This window comes from Macaca mulatta, chromosome 11, assembly GCF_049350105.2.
Source record: "Macaca mulatta isolate MMU2019108-1 chromosome 11, T2T-MMU8v2.0, whole genome shotgun sequence".
Classification (NCBI taxonomy): Eukaryota; Metazoa; Chordata; class Mammalia; order Primates; family Cercopithecidae; genus Macaca; species Macaca mulatta.
In genome coordinates, this window is record NC_133416.1 from 83026825 (window position 1) to 83040317 (window position 13493).

Below are 13493 nucleotides of genomic sequence, written 5' to 3' on the forward strand. Positions count from 1 at the left end.
CGGAAGGAAAGGAACGTACAGCTGAAGTCTCTTTCCAGCCCTTCCTGTTCTTACCAGAGTCCCTTGTGAGAATCCTATGCACCAACAGTTTTAATTATTGGTAAAAGAACCCTGGGCTCTATTTTCCACTCTCAATGAAAATTCCTACCTGCTGGCTTCCTAACCCACTAAAAGCACTTTTCTGCTTACTCTAATTTCTTGAGGAACGGCTTTAATTTTAATGACTGAATTAGCTGAAATGACAAGAAAAATTTGAGTTAATTTTTAACTTAATTTCAATGATTGCAGTTACATTCTATACTTATATCCTGAGGGCAATTACTTCCAATACTTATAACTCTTTCTTGACTCCATATTTCTCAATATTATGCTTATACTGCTAGTTCTTGATTTTTCCATTTAGATGTTAGGTATTGACTGTCCATTATGAAAAATGAGGACTTTGCTTTCTTATCATTCAACACACACACATACACAAGCATACAACTCGGCTTTTCATTCAACCTCCTAAAATAATGTTTTGAGTTAAGTCAGTATTCAGTATTACATTATTATGATCATATGACATTTATTCACAGCTGCATCATATAGTTTTCTGTTACCGTATTTCTTTTCTTATAAACTTTTTTGTTTTTCTTATCTTTTTCCCCCTTTCTTAAATTTTCAGTAATCACTAAGTCATTGGCAACCTTTCTACCATAAGGAACAATCAGTCTCCTTTCAATAGGCTGAAACATATCTCTTGGTATTATATTTTCTTGGAGACACCTTCAGGAGAGTCACTCTCCTGAAGGTGTCTCCAAGAAAATACGAAACCAAGAGGTATGTTTTGCTCTGGGGGAACAGCCACTCTCCTGAAAGTATCTCCAAGAAAATATGCTACTGAGAGATATGTTTTGCTCTAGGGGAGCGACCATTCACCTGAAGGTATCTCCAAGAAATATGTTTGCTCTCTGGACTTGCTGCCCAGCTACCATTCTGAGATAACCTGCTAACACCAGCCAGGGACTTGGACATTGTATCTCATGAAATGTTCCTGGGCACTCCCTTGAATCTCCTCTCCCCATGAGGTGGTGGTGGTGGTGGTAGCAGTGGTGGTGGTGGTGGTAGTGGTGGTAGTAGTGGTGGTGGTGGTGGTGGTGGTGGCGGTGGTGGTAATAGTTATGTTTTCCCACAGTTGGGCCAGAGATTCCCCTCCACATTCTGACTACCCGCTGCTCTTCTTAGATGATCCTACACATGTCCTGGGCATGTGAAAGTAGGGCGCTGGTGTATTCCAGAACCTGAGAGCCTCCCAGTGCCCCTGTGGCCAGTATGTCTGAATGGGAAATAATGGAGACATACCAAAATACAAATGTGTGTGAAGGGTTTCCAAGAAGTTGTTATCCAAACCATTTCTGGAAATAGATGATAACATTATTTCCTTAAACCCAGGATGCCAGAAAAAGAGAGACAGACTGTAATAAATGGCATGATATAAAAATTAGTTTCAAAATCCCAGTGTTTTTCTCTTTTTCAAGCCAATTGCTTTGTGCTAAATGATATCACCACGGGTCTGTGAGTGAGTTCTGTGTAGGCCCAGTGCCCAAAACCTTTTTCCAAATCCATTTTCTAAAATCACTGATGAGGCCGTTGCTCTATGGAGTATGGACTTTGGCTCCTTTCCTCAAATTCAAATATTAGATAATAAATACGCTATCACAAAAGTTTGGTTAGCTGAGGCTCCCTGGAAAGCCAAATAGCAAAACTGAAAAAAAGCACACTTTTGCCATGTATTCTATGGGGAATACAAAATGCAACTGATTTAGACCTGGAGTGAGTGTCATTTCTCCTCACTGCACACAGAACACAGCCGGACCCATCATTCTGTAAACATTTACATACACATATACATACATATGTACACACACACACACACATATCTATATATAGTAGTATGAATCATAATATCAAGATTAGCTAACATTTTAATCAGTAACACTCTAATAAATGGTATTTGTGCCCTACTAAAAGTAGGGCAACTGATTAGCAATAGATTTCCATGAGCCCCCTTCACCCTTAAAAAATTATATAAATCAATTTTAGAAGACTTTCATGTTCAAAGTACTTTTCTTAGGTGAAGAATAACTTACACACAGTAAGATATATAACTATTAAGTACACAGCTTGAATATTTACATACGTAAACACCCATGTTACCACCATCCAGATCAAGATATAGACTATTTCTATCATCCGGAAAGTTCCTTTATGCCTGCATGGTATTAGGTTCATTTTTAATGATAAACATAATTTATTGCTAACTTTATATTATGAGAATATTTGATTAAACAGAACTCTGAGCATTCCAGGTAGAAAAGAAAATGAACATTTATTGAGCAAATGAAATTTTCTAAGCACTTTGACATTTCATGCTAATCCTGTTAGGTGTAATTATCTCCACTGAGCCAATGAGGAAACTTGGGCTCTGAGAGCTTAAGGGGCCTTTCCAATGTCTCTTTGTGTGTGTGTGTGTGTGTGTGTGTGTGTGTGTGTGTGTGTGTGTGTGTGTGTGTGATGTAGGTCTTTAATTTTTAAAACTGCAAAACAGGTTCCAAGATGAGCTCTTACTGATGTATATGGTGTAGTACAGTATAGCCAAAACCACTGCTTATGACCTCTCAAATACTCACACATCAAGGCCAGGCACAGTGGCTTATGCCTGTAATCCCAGCACTCTGGGAGGCCAAGGTGGATAGATCACTTGAGGTCAGGAGTTCGAGACCAACCTGGTCAACATGGTGAAACCCCATCTCTACAAAAAATACAAAAAATTAGCCAGGCATGGTGGTGGACACCTGTAGTCTCACCTACTAGGGAGGCTGAGGCAGGAGGATCACTTGAACCCAGGAGGTAGAGGCTGCAGTGAGCTGAGATCACACCACTGCACTCCAGCCTGGGTGACAAAGTGAGACCCTGTCCCCCAAAAAATATTTACACATCACCCAGTAGTAAGGAAGGGTTATCATTCAGAGAGGTTTTTCTGAGATAATCTATTAAATTACAATTATAAAGAAGAAATGTTTATAAATTTTTATGAAGTTATAAATTTATAAATATAAAAGTATAAATTCATATAGAGTTGTTTAAACTTATTCATATAGAGCTGTTTTAACTTCTTGTTTAAAGAAGTTTCCCTCTGAGAGGATTACAGACTATGCAATCTGCTACATGTGATTTCAGATAAACAATAAATTATACCTAATGTGTAAGTATAATAAAATCAATTTTTGATATTTAAATTATTCTAAAACCTGTTGAGTGTGAATACTCTTAAATCTTTCTTTTCTGTTTATGCTTCTGGCTGAGAATGGAAGAAGGGACGGAGGCTTCAAATGACTGAAATTCTTCAGATGGTTTCTTGTGACTGACCACTCATAAAGTATTTTTCTCCAGAGTCCAAAGGCAAGATAAAAAGTCTCTGACTTGAAATCAGAATCAATCTGCTGATCTGCTAGCCACAGCTCGAATATTGCCATAAACCTGGGAAGCAGGATTTCCCAAGATTAGTTTGCAAATGGCAGTTCTTGCCATCTTGATGTTTTGGAAGGAGCCAAGGATGTGAACTTCAACATCATGCCAAACTATCCGCGTCTGTGTCACATTCTCTATGGTGAATTTGGTTTTTCCTCCTTTGCCAGCAATTCTTCCTATTGCCCTGGATAAATGGTCTCCCTTTAGGGGTTTAACATCTGTAATTTCAAAAGACTCTAGGAAGAGGTCATCTAACCTGATGAGGGCAAGTGCATCCTCCACCTGAAAGCCTAGAATAAAAGCTTTCACAAAATCAGCTGCTGTTGTCAGAGCACTAACATCCTTGGTTTCTTTACAAGTCCTGATTTCTACATTCCTTGATTTCAAGTTAAAGCGTATCTGAAGTCCCAAGTGTTCCACAATAGGAGTAAGTATCTTCATCCAGTTTTCTTTCAATAGTGTGTATCTGTTAGCTGGGACTGGAATTTTCCTTGTTTGTTCTTTCCCACTCAGGAGCCCGTCCCCACAGAGGGGTGGGAAGACGGGCCTCTTCGCCGGCCTGGCCTCCTCTGTGTCCATCCGGCCCGCATCCCCGCCCTCTCCGGCTGCGGACAGCTGTTCAGCCTGTCGTTTCTTGGTTTATACTTATTAATTCAATTAATAAAACAGCGTAAAAGAGATGAGTGAAAGAAAAGATTAAAGGAATGGAAAACTGACCCCATGAGGATATTGGACCAGAGATGGCGATAATGGTTTACATTAGGACAAATGTAATCTCAGCGGATCTGTATGAGATCTCAGCTGAAAATAAAGAGAAATTATTTGGCTATCAAGCCGATCAAATGCTGGAAAAGAGTTTGTTGGGTACTGTGAGCCAGGAAAGGGACAAAGAGGCTGATAGGCTAAATCCAAGTTGGCAGAGTGTGGCCTAGATGAGTGCCCTGCACTAGAAGGAAAGCCACAACCAAATGCCAAGCCAAGGAACCACAGTGAGAAGGTTGCCTGGTCAAAAAGCCAAGTCATGAGTCATGGGTCGGGGCATAACACCCCGAAACAGCATACCAAAGGCAAGAAGGCAGGGTCTGAAAAAGCCAGCTGGGCAATGTGTGGATCTCAGCAGATTATCAACTGCTATGTGCTTGCAGCCATGCAGTTCATTGTAAAGCAGTCCTATTTGTGAATTGTTAGCTCATACCAAGACTCTTCCAGGAAAATTTATTGGGCTAAATAGGTGCATGATTGGCCAGTGGCGGTGGCTCACACCTGTAATCCTAGCACTTTGGGAAGCAGAGGCACACAAATCACCTGAGGGGTTCGAGACCAGACTGGCCAACATGTAGAAACCCCATCTCTACTAAAAATGTAAAAAAAAAAAAATTAGCTGGGCATGGTGGCACATGCCTGTAATCCCAGCTACTAGGGAGGCTGAGGCAGGAGAGTTGCTTAAACCAGGGAGGCAGAGGTTGCTGCGAGCCAAGATCACACCACCAAACTCCAGCCTGGGTGACAGAGCGAGACTCGTCTCAAAAACATAAATAAATAAATAAATAAAATGATTTCTCTAAATGGTAAATGGTAGCTATCCCCTCTTATCTCAAAACAGAGTTTGGATAAGGTAATCACAATGTATTTTAGAATTCTGTGAAAAACATGGAAGAGATGAATAAAAAGAGGGTGGGACAAAGAAAGGGACTAAGAATTTTTTTGGCTGGATGCAGTGGCTCATACCTGTAATCCTAGCACTTTGGGAGGCCAAGGCAGGTGGATCACAAGGTCAGGCATTCGAGAACACCCTGGCCAATATGGTGAAACCCCATCTCTACCAAAACTACAAAAATTAACCAGGCGTGGTGGTGCATGCCTGTAGTCCCAACTAGTCAGGATGCTGAGGCACGAGAATCACTTGAACCTAGGAGGCAGAGGTTGCAGTGACCCAAGATTGCACCACTGCACTCCAGCCTGGGCAACACAGCAAGGGACTCTGTCTCAAAAAAAAAAAAAAAAAAAAAAAAAAAAAAAAATTTTAATTGCCATTGATAAAAATTATTTTTTTCAGTTTTAATATGAGTAGCTCATCTAAAAGTGGGAATACATAAAAATCATACTGTTAACCTAGTACAGAGGTTCTGAAACAGCAATCCATGTGGACTAGGTACATCAGAATCACCTGAGAAGTCTTTTTTTGTCGTTTTTGTTGTTGTTGTTGTTGTTGTTGTTGTTGTTGTTGTTTGAGAGGGAGTCTCGCTCTGTCACCCAGGCTGGAGTGCAGTGATATAATCTCAGCTCACTGCAACCTCTGCCTCCTGAGTTCAAGAGATTCTCCTGCCTCAGCCTCCCTAGTAGCTGGGACTACAGGTGCCCACCACCCTGCCCGGCTAATTTTTGTACTTTTAGCAGAGATGGGGTTTCACCATATTGGCCAGGCTGGTCTCAAACTCCTGACCTTGTGATCCGCCCACCTCGGCCTCCCAAAGTGCTGGGATTACAGGCGTGAGCCACTGCACCCAGCCAAGAAGTTTTTTTAAAAATATATTCCCAGTTATTTCCCCCAGACCTATTATATCACAGTTTTGCAGGATGGGTCTGGTTATCTCTATTTTTTAAAGATCCTTGGGTGTTTCTGACATACAAGTAGACCTGAGAACTTCTGACTTTGTAGACACTCTGTGTTCGGGGCCTTGTACCAAAAATTAGTGAGAGCTTTTTACCCAGCTACCTGCTTAGGGTACTAGGACAGTAGTGTTGGTTTGTTCTATTTGATTCAGGTACTTCCCAACAGTAAGAGAAAACTTTTTTTCAACACAGGACCTGATGAGAAAAATGAGACAATATATAAGGAAATACAACCTCCTATAATAAATGAATCGAATCCATATACCTTACTTATTGTTATTGTAAGCAAAAATAATGTATGGTAAAATATAAATAATCACAGGTTTAAATGCCCTCCTCTCTAGAACATTGGCGAAGCCCTTAGCCAGGACCGCTTGGGAGAGAAACTCTGTCCTTATCTGAGTCCAAATCTGCATCTTCTTTTATAGTTTTCATCCATGAAGGTCTTTTTTGGCTCTTTCCTGTTGTCAGTGCTAACATGCTCATTGCAAAGAACTTTGAGTTTTTTATGTCTACAATGACTCAAAGCCCAATGCCTAATACACAGGTTTTCTTCTATTTAAGTCATCAACTGTATTTCTAGTATTGTTTCAATCTTTACTCCTAATTGCTTTTGTACAAGCCTATTAACCAAAGAAACCTCTAAAGATACAATACTCTCATATGACTGCTTTCAAATGAAACTGTTCTGCTCAAAGTTTCAGATCTTTTCTCAGGTGAGACACAGAGAGAAATCACTTCTAAATTGAGCATTTAGCCTTTAATTTAGGCTAAATGTGATATGTGATATTCCCTATATCACAATGTACTATAAATGGCTCCCTTATCTTGCATTTATCCCAAAGTACTATAAATTTATGTTTAATTATTTAATTGTTTATCTCTACCATGAGTTACAACAGGTCTAGGACAGGGAGCATCTGTATTGTCTATTGCTGAATCACCTGTACCTAACTTGATGCCTGGCTCACATAAATGTTTCATAAATATTTGTTGAATTGAAGAATGGATGGATGGGTGGATAATCATTCCCTGCTTTTCCACAGAATATTTCCTACAAAGGTACTATCCACCCTTGAGGCCCCAGAGAACAGACAGGGTAGCACATTCATTTGTGTGTGTCCTCAGTACTGAGTCCAAGGGCTGACACACAGTAGTTGTATAGTGAATGTTTGATGAATGACTGCATAACCTAAGACAGAGTTCACCAAGCCATATGATTCATTGCCTTGTTGTTCAGTACCTTCCACAAAAGAATTGCCTACGCTTGTATATAAGTTGAACCAAATCAGAGGATTCAGCAGAAATTCTCTGAACGTGAATAGTCTGGCTTGTGAAACAACTGAATATCTAAACATTCCCAAGTTCCCAAATTGTATGTAGACTAAATAATTTGCAACCAGGAATTGTCCTTGTTAGGGATATTAGTGCTCAGAATATCCCAATTTTGTACACTACTAAGTCCAAGAAACAAATTACATGTCCATTTGTCAGAGCCATGGTTTCCGTATGGCATCATCTCAGATGAGTCAGGACCAAAGAGGTCATCAGTATCAGAAATGCAGTGACTGATTTCCTGCACCATTGAAGGCTGAGAAACAGGATTTGGGAATTGAGCTTTATAGTCCAAATATTCCTTCTATCACCTTATCCCCCGTAAATGCATGCACTCAATTGAAGTCACATTACTCAGGCCGACTACATAAAGCAAGATTTTCCCGTTTCCACTTTCAAATATAAAATAGCCACCTATAGGAAATAAAACATGATTCACAGTTAGGTAAATACTCTATTGTTAGTGAGTCAATAAACATGAATCAGTTGTATACTTATAAAGACAACCTGAAAGAATTTGAGGCATAGGATAACAAAATAAAAATTAGAGCTAACGTCTATTGAACATTTTGCTGTTCCTCAAACATTGCACTAACAATACGGAATATAGGACAGTTAATTTTAGGTGTCCACTGGACTGGGTGGGGAATATCCAGGTAGCTAGCAAAACATTATTCCCGGGTGTGTCTGTCAGGGTGCTTCTGGAAGAGATAAGCATTTGAATCAGTAGACAGTAATCAGTAGACCTCTATCCGGGCTTTCAACCGACTGGATGATGACCACCTACATCCTCTGGATAAAAAGCCAGAGGGAGAATGAATTCATTCTCTTCTGGGTTGGGGATAGCCATTGTGACCTGTCCTCAGACATCAGAACTCCAGGTTCTCAGGCCTTCAGCCTTGGACTGAGAGTTACATCGTTGGCTGCCCTGTTCCCAGGCCTTTGGACTCAGACAGAATTACATTACCAGCTTCTCTGGTTCTCCAGCTTGCAGACAGCATATCAGAATTTCTCAGCCTCTATAATCACATGATCCTATTCCCTTAATAAATTCCCTCTTATATCTATATATATATCCTATTGGTTCTCTTTCTCTGGAGATCTCTGACTAATACAGAATATATATTTTAAATCTCTACACTAACCCAAGAGGTAAAGACTATTATTATCACCATTTTATAAATACGAAAGCTGACATACACAGAAGTCAAATAACTTCCCCAAGATAACACACTATAGAAAAGAGGGGCCAGGATTTAATCCCAGAGAGATAAAAAGGTAAAAATCGAAGCCAATCATTTAACATCTGAGTCAAGAAGCAGAGAAAAATCAGTGAACACCTTTAAAAGTTCTTTTGGGGTTGGCCGGGCGCGGTGGCTCAAGCCTGTAATCCCAGCACTTTGGGAGGCCGAGACGGGCGGATCACGAGGTCAGGAGATCGAGACCATCCTGGTTAACACGGTGAAACCCCGTCTCTACTAAAAAATACAAAAAATTAGCCGGGCGTGGTGGTGGGCGCCTGTAGTCCCAGCTACTCGGGAGGCTGAGGCAGGAGAATGGCGTGAACCCGGGAGGCGGAGCTTGCAGTGAGCTGAGATCCGGCCACTGCACTCCAGCCCGGGCGACAGAGCGAGACTCTGTCTCAAAAAAAAAAAAAAAAAAAAAAAAGTTCTTTTGGGGTTAAGGGAGTCTGACATACAAGTAGGATTTCCACTTCTATGCAGTTCAGACAGGAAAGGAGATGGTCCCAAAGTGGTAGGTGTGGTTGGGAATGCAACCAATTTGAATCAAAAAGAGGAAAGAAAACTCGGTCCAGATCCAGAATACTATGTGTCCCCCCCCCAAAAAAAATATTGTCCAATTTTTTAAACTTTCTCTTAAGGGTCACATCTATAAAACAAATCACTGGAGGCTCAGAATAGGGAACCTTTTAAAAATATTATTAGCTCCTGGAAATAGGTATCTTACTTACTAATCTTAACACATTTTGAAATCATGAGAATCACTAAATAAAGACAGATCTTTTACCCATGATTCACCTGCTAATCCAAAGCCTCCAGCTAAATAGAATTCCCATTATTTCCAATAACACTGCTCTGCTCACAAAGCAAGAGGCCTAATCATAACCTATCCTTCGGGTAGCCTTCAGCAGGTGAAATGTGTTTAACAGCCCCCAGCCTTCAGGAGGGTAATTCAGTGTGCACGTAGATATAGCCAATAGCATCTGTTATCTGTTCCATCAGGCTTACCCAAGGGGTGGTGTTCAGGAACTCAAACCATGTTTTTCCTCTGCTCTCACATCAACACCACAACAATCAACACAGAAGACTTCTGTGACCCCAAAACATGTGAAGATTTCTCCCCACTAGCAAACAAGGAATCCATTCTGCAGCAGACGCCAGCTGGGTGTCCTCCAATTCGATTCCAGCTTTATCTGCCTGCAGACAGCGTCAGATCCCACAAGTAGAGGGCTCAGTCATGAAAACTGGCCCCTACTTCAGCCACCAGCCACAAGCCCAGGTATTCAGAACTTTGACCAGCTTTATGTTAGGGTTTCCATGACCCACCTCTTTGGGTTCAATTAATTTCATGGGGTGGCTCATAGAATTCAGGGAAACATGTTTACTGGTTTACTATAGAGGATATCACAAAAGATACAGATGAAGAGACAAAGCAGGTGAGGTATGGAGGAAGGGGCACAGAGCTCCCTAAGGTGCACTGCCCTCTAGGAACCTCCTCGTGTTCAGCTCTCTGGAAGCTCCCCAAATCCAGTCCTCCAGGGCCTTTTATGCAGATTCCACTGGATAGGTATGATTGAAGCATAGAAACCATATAGAAATGTGAATGGACAAAAAAGATATGATCTAAACCCAGCAAGGCCCATCTGTTCAGATTCTTCTTGGCCTCTTTGTGCAGCCTTCCTTTCTCTAGGGTATGAGTCAGGACCCTCACTGGAATGGAAGTTCTTATGATCCACAAGTAGATTTGAGTCCTGCCTTGGGCAGGTGGAAGGAGAAGGTCAGAGAGAGATTCTGTTTCCTGGGGCCCGCTCCTGAGACCTAAAGTGCCCCATCATTATAACGAAGGACTATAAAAGGACTGAGGAAAGCTATAAGCCAGGAACCATGACATTCATATATATAAACCATATACATGTTTTCATTCATATATATAAACCATATGTTTTCATTCATGTTTGTTTTCTTTTATATATAAACATTTTTTCATCCATATATAAATATATATATATTTGTTATATATATATATCTGTTATAAAATATCACAGGTGACACAAAGTAATGTACCTGCAATTTTTTCTTTGGTCCTTAACTGCTCTGAGGAAATAGTGTAGCCCTGATTTTCCTATGGGAATTGTGTATTGGGCACAGACAAAACAATTACAAGTAGCAATGCTTCTAGATGTCCCTTGTAATAGCAGACCTATAAGCATTCCTCATAGAGTTGGGTCACAACTCAGACTTCACTCCCATGTCTAAACTTCAGTCTTAACAGAAGCTTCCCAGTACAATTCTAATGGGTAGACTAGGTTTCTGCAGTCCATAGACAAAGGCAGGAGCTAAAGTGGGAACCTGGATCTAGAAAGCCAAGGACAAAAAGACCAAAGCAAGTACAGAAACTCTGGAGCAGACAAGTTATTTCCAGGCATGGTTACTTTTATCTGTCAACTTGACTGAGTCTCAGGGTGCCCAGATATTTGATCAACGATTATTCTGGGTATTTCAGTTAGAGTATTTTTAGATGAAACTAACATTTAAACCAGTTGACTGAGTAAAGCAGTTTGCCCTCCCTAATGTGGGTTGGCCTCATCCAATCCTCTGAAGGCTTGAATTGAGCAAAAAGGCAAACTTTCCTCCTAGTAAAAGAGAAGTCTCCTGCTTTCAGACTCAAACTGAAATATTGGCTCTTCCTGGGTCTCAAGGCTGCTGGTCTTCAGAGTTGAACTACACCATCAGCTCTCCTGGGTCTCCAACTTGCTGACTGATGCTACAGATCTTGGGAGTTTCCTACCTCTATACATGCATAAGCCAATTCCTTATAATCAGACAACCAATTTCCATTTCTCTCTCTCTCTCTCTCTCTCTCTCTCTCTCTCTCTGGGTCTCTCTCTCTCTGTCCAGAGATACACACACACACACACACACACACACACACACACCCTATTGGTTCTGTTTCTCTGGATACCCCTAATACACTTCCCTTGCACTTCAGCCCCTCACACCCATGACCCACGACCACACCTTTGGACCTTGTTACCACCTGGATCCGAAATTTAGCACCCCTCTACCCAACTCTGACCACAACTTCCTATCCCTTCAGATCCTTGGGCCCTTTAAATCCACCACACCCTCCCTTTGACCTCCCATCTTTGACCAACTTAAACTCCTCCTGTACTCACATCCTGCCCTACCTGCCTTGGCCTCAGATCCAACACTCAGTGTCTCTTAATATTTGCAACTCCCTTGCCTATAGTCAGCCACTTCTGCCCAGAAAATCCCAAACTCTGAATCAATCCCACTGCCTGTCCACTTTTTCCACATTTAGATCCAGAGTGCTCAGTGCTGTTGGAGGAAATCAGAAAACCACACATGCTGATGCCCCTACAAATTTCAGCTTCACTGACAACACACTCTCTGGTTTCTCCTCTTCTATCGCTAGACATTCATTCTCATTCTCTGTTTGGGATTCTTCTTCTTTCACTGGCCCCAAGGGTCCATCCTCCAGCCCCTTCTGTCTACACAGTGGATATGTGGGGAATTAGTTCGAGAACCAGCCTCCTCATGCCTCCTCCCAGCCACCACCCCACGGCCACCCACTCCCCATCCTGTACCAGAATCTGCACCTACTTAAGTCCCACAGTTGGCCCTGCAGGAACCCTCGAATAGGAAATGTAGGCCCAGGAACCCTCGAATAGGAAAAGTGGGTTTCACATCCCTTGAATGCTGTATTTTCTATTTTTTACTTACATGTAAAAAATTCACGTGTAAGTGAACCGGCAGTTCAAACCCATGTTGTTCAAGGGTCAATTGCCTACCCTTTTTGGATGATCTTATCCACCCCTATGCCTTTAAACCTTCAACCATATCCTAACTTTTTACTGATCTACATCACCAGTGCTGGTCTCTCTCTGAATTCCACATACAACTGCCTCCTAGGCAGTTATCAACACTCAAACTCCACATCTGAAAAAGGAGCTCTTAGCACCTTCACCTTAACCACCATTAACAATCTATTATTTTTGTATTTCCTATCTCAGTGAATGGCAATATCACCCACCTGGTTGTTCAAAATAGAAACCTGGGGCTCACTCCCACATCCAGTAACTAAATTCTGCAATATTAATACCCCTTTTATATCTTCCAATTGGTATACAGGTGATATTGTTTCTTTACTTCAAGCCTTTATTATTTTCTCATCTGGGCTAATGCCTTAGCCTTATTTGCCCTTCTCAGAACTTTTATTATTATTATTATTATTATTATTATTATTATTGAGATGGAGTTTCACTGTTGTTGCCCAGGCTGGAGTGCAATGGTGCGATCTCGGCTCTCCGCAACCTCCACCTCCCCAGTTCAAGCGATTCTCCTGCCTCAGCCTCCCAAGTAGGTGGGATTACAGCCTACCACCATACCCGGCTAATTTTGTATTTTTAGTAGAGATAGGGTTTCTCCATGTTGGTCAGGCTGGTCTCGAACTCCCGACCTCTGGTGATCCACCTGCCTCAGCCTCCCAAAGTGCTGGGATTACAGGCATGAGCCACAGCGCCCAGCCACCCTTCTCAGAACTTTCTTTCTCGCAGTGAGCTTTCTATCATAAGTAAATAATATTCAATAAATATTGTTGGGTGTCTACTATGTGTCAGGAACAGTGCTGGGATATAATGAAAAACAAACACAGACACAGTCCCTGTCTCCCTGAGACTTACACTCTCTCAAGTTCTTTTTCTAACAAGTGAATTTGATATTCACTCCTTGCAGACATGTGGTCTGGAGCCAGATGCCTTTGGTTTGAAG

At 41.4% G+C, this 13493-nt stretch overlaps 1 pseudogene; it reads right to left on the reverse strand.

The window, feature by feature from the left end:
- Positions 1-3183: 3183 nt before the first annotated feature.
- On the reverse strand, positions 3184-4119 carry LOC717950 (RNA-binding protein PNO1 pseudogene; annotated as a pseudogene).
- Between the last annotated feature and the right edge of the window lie 9374 nt (positions 4120-13493).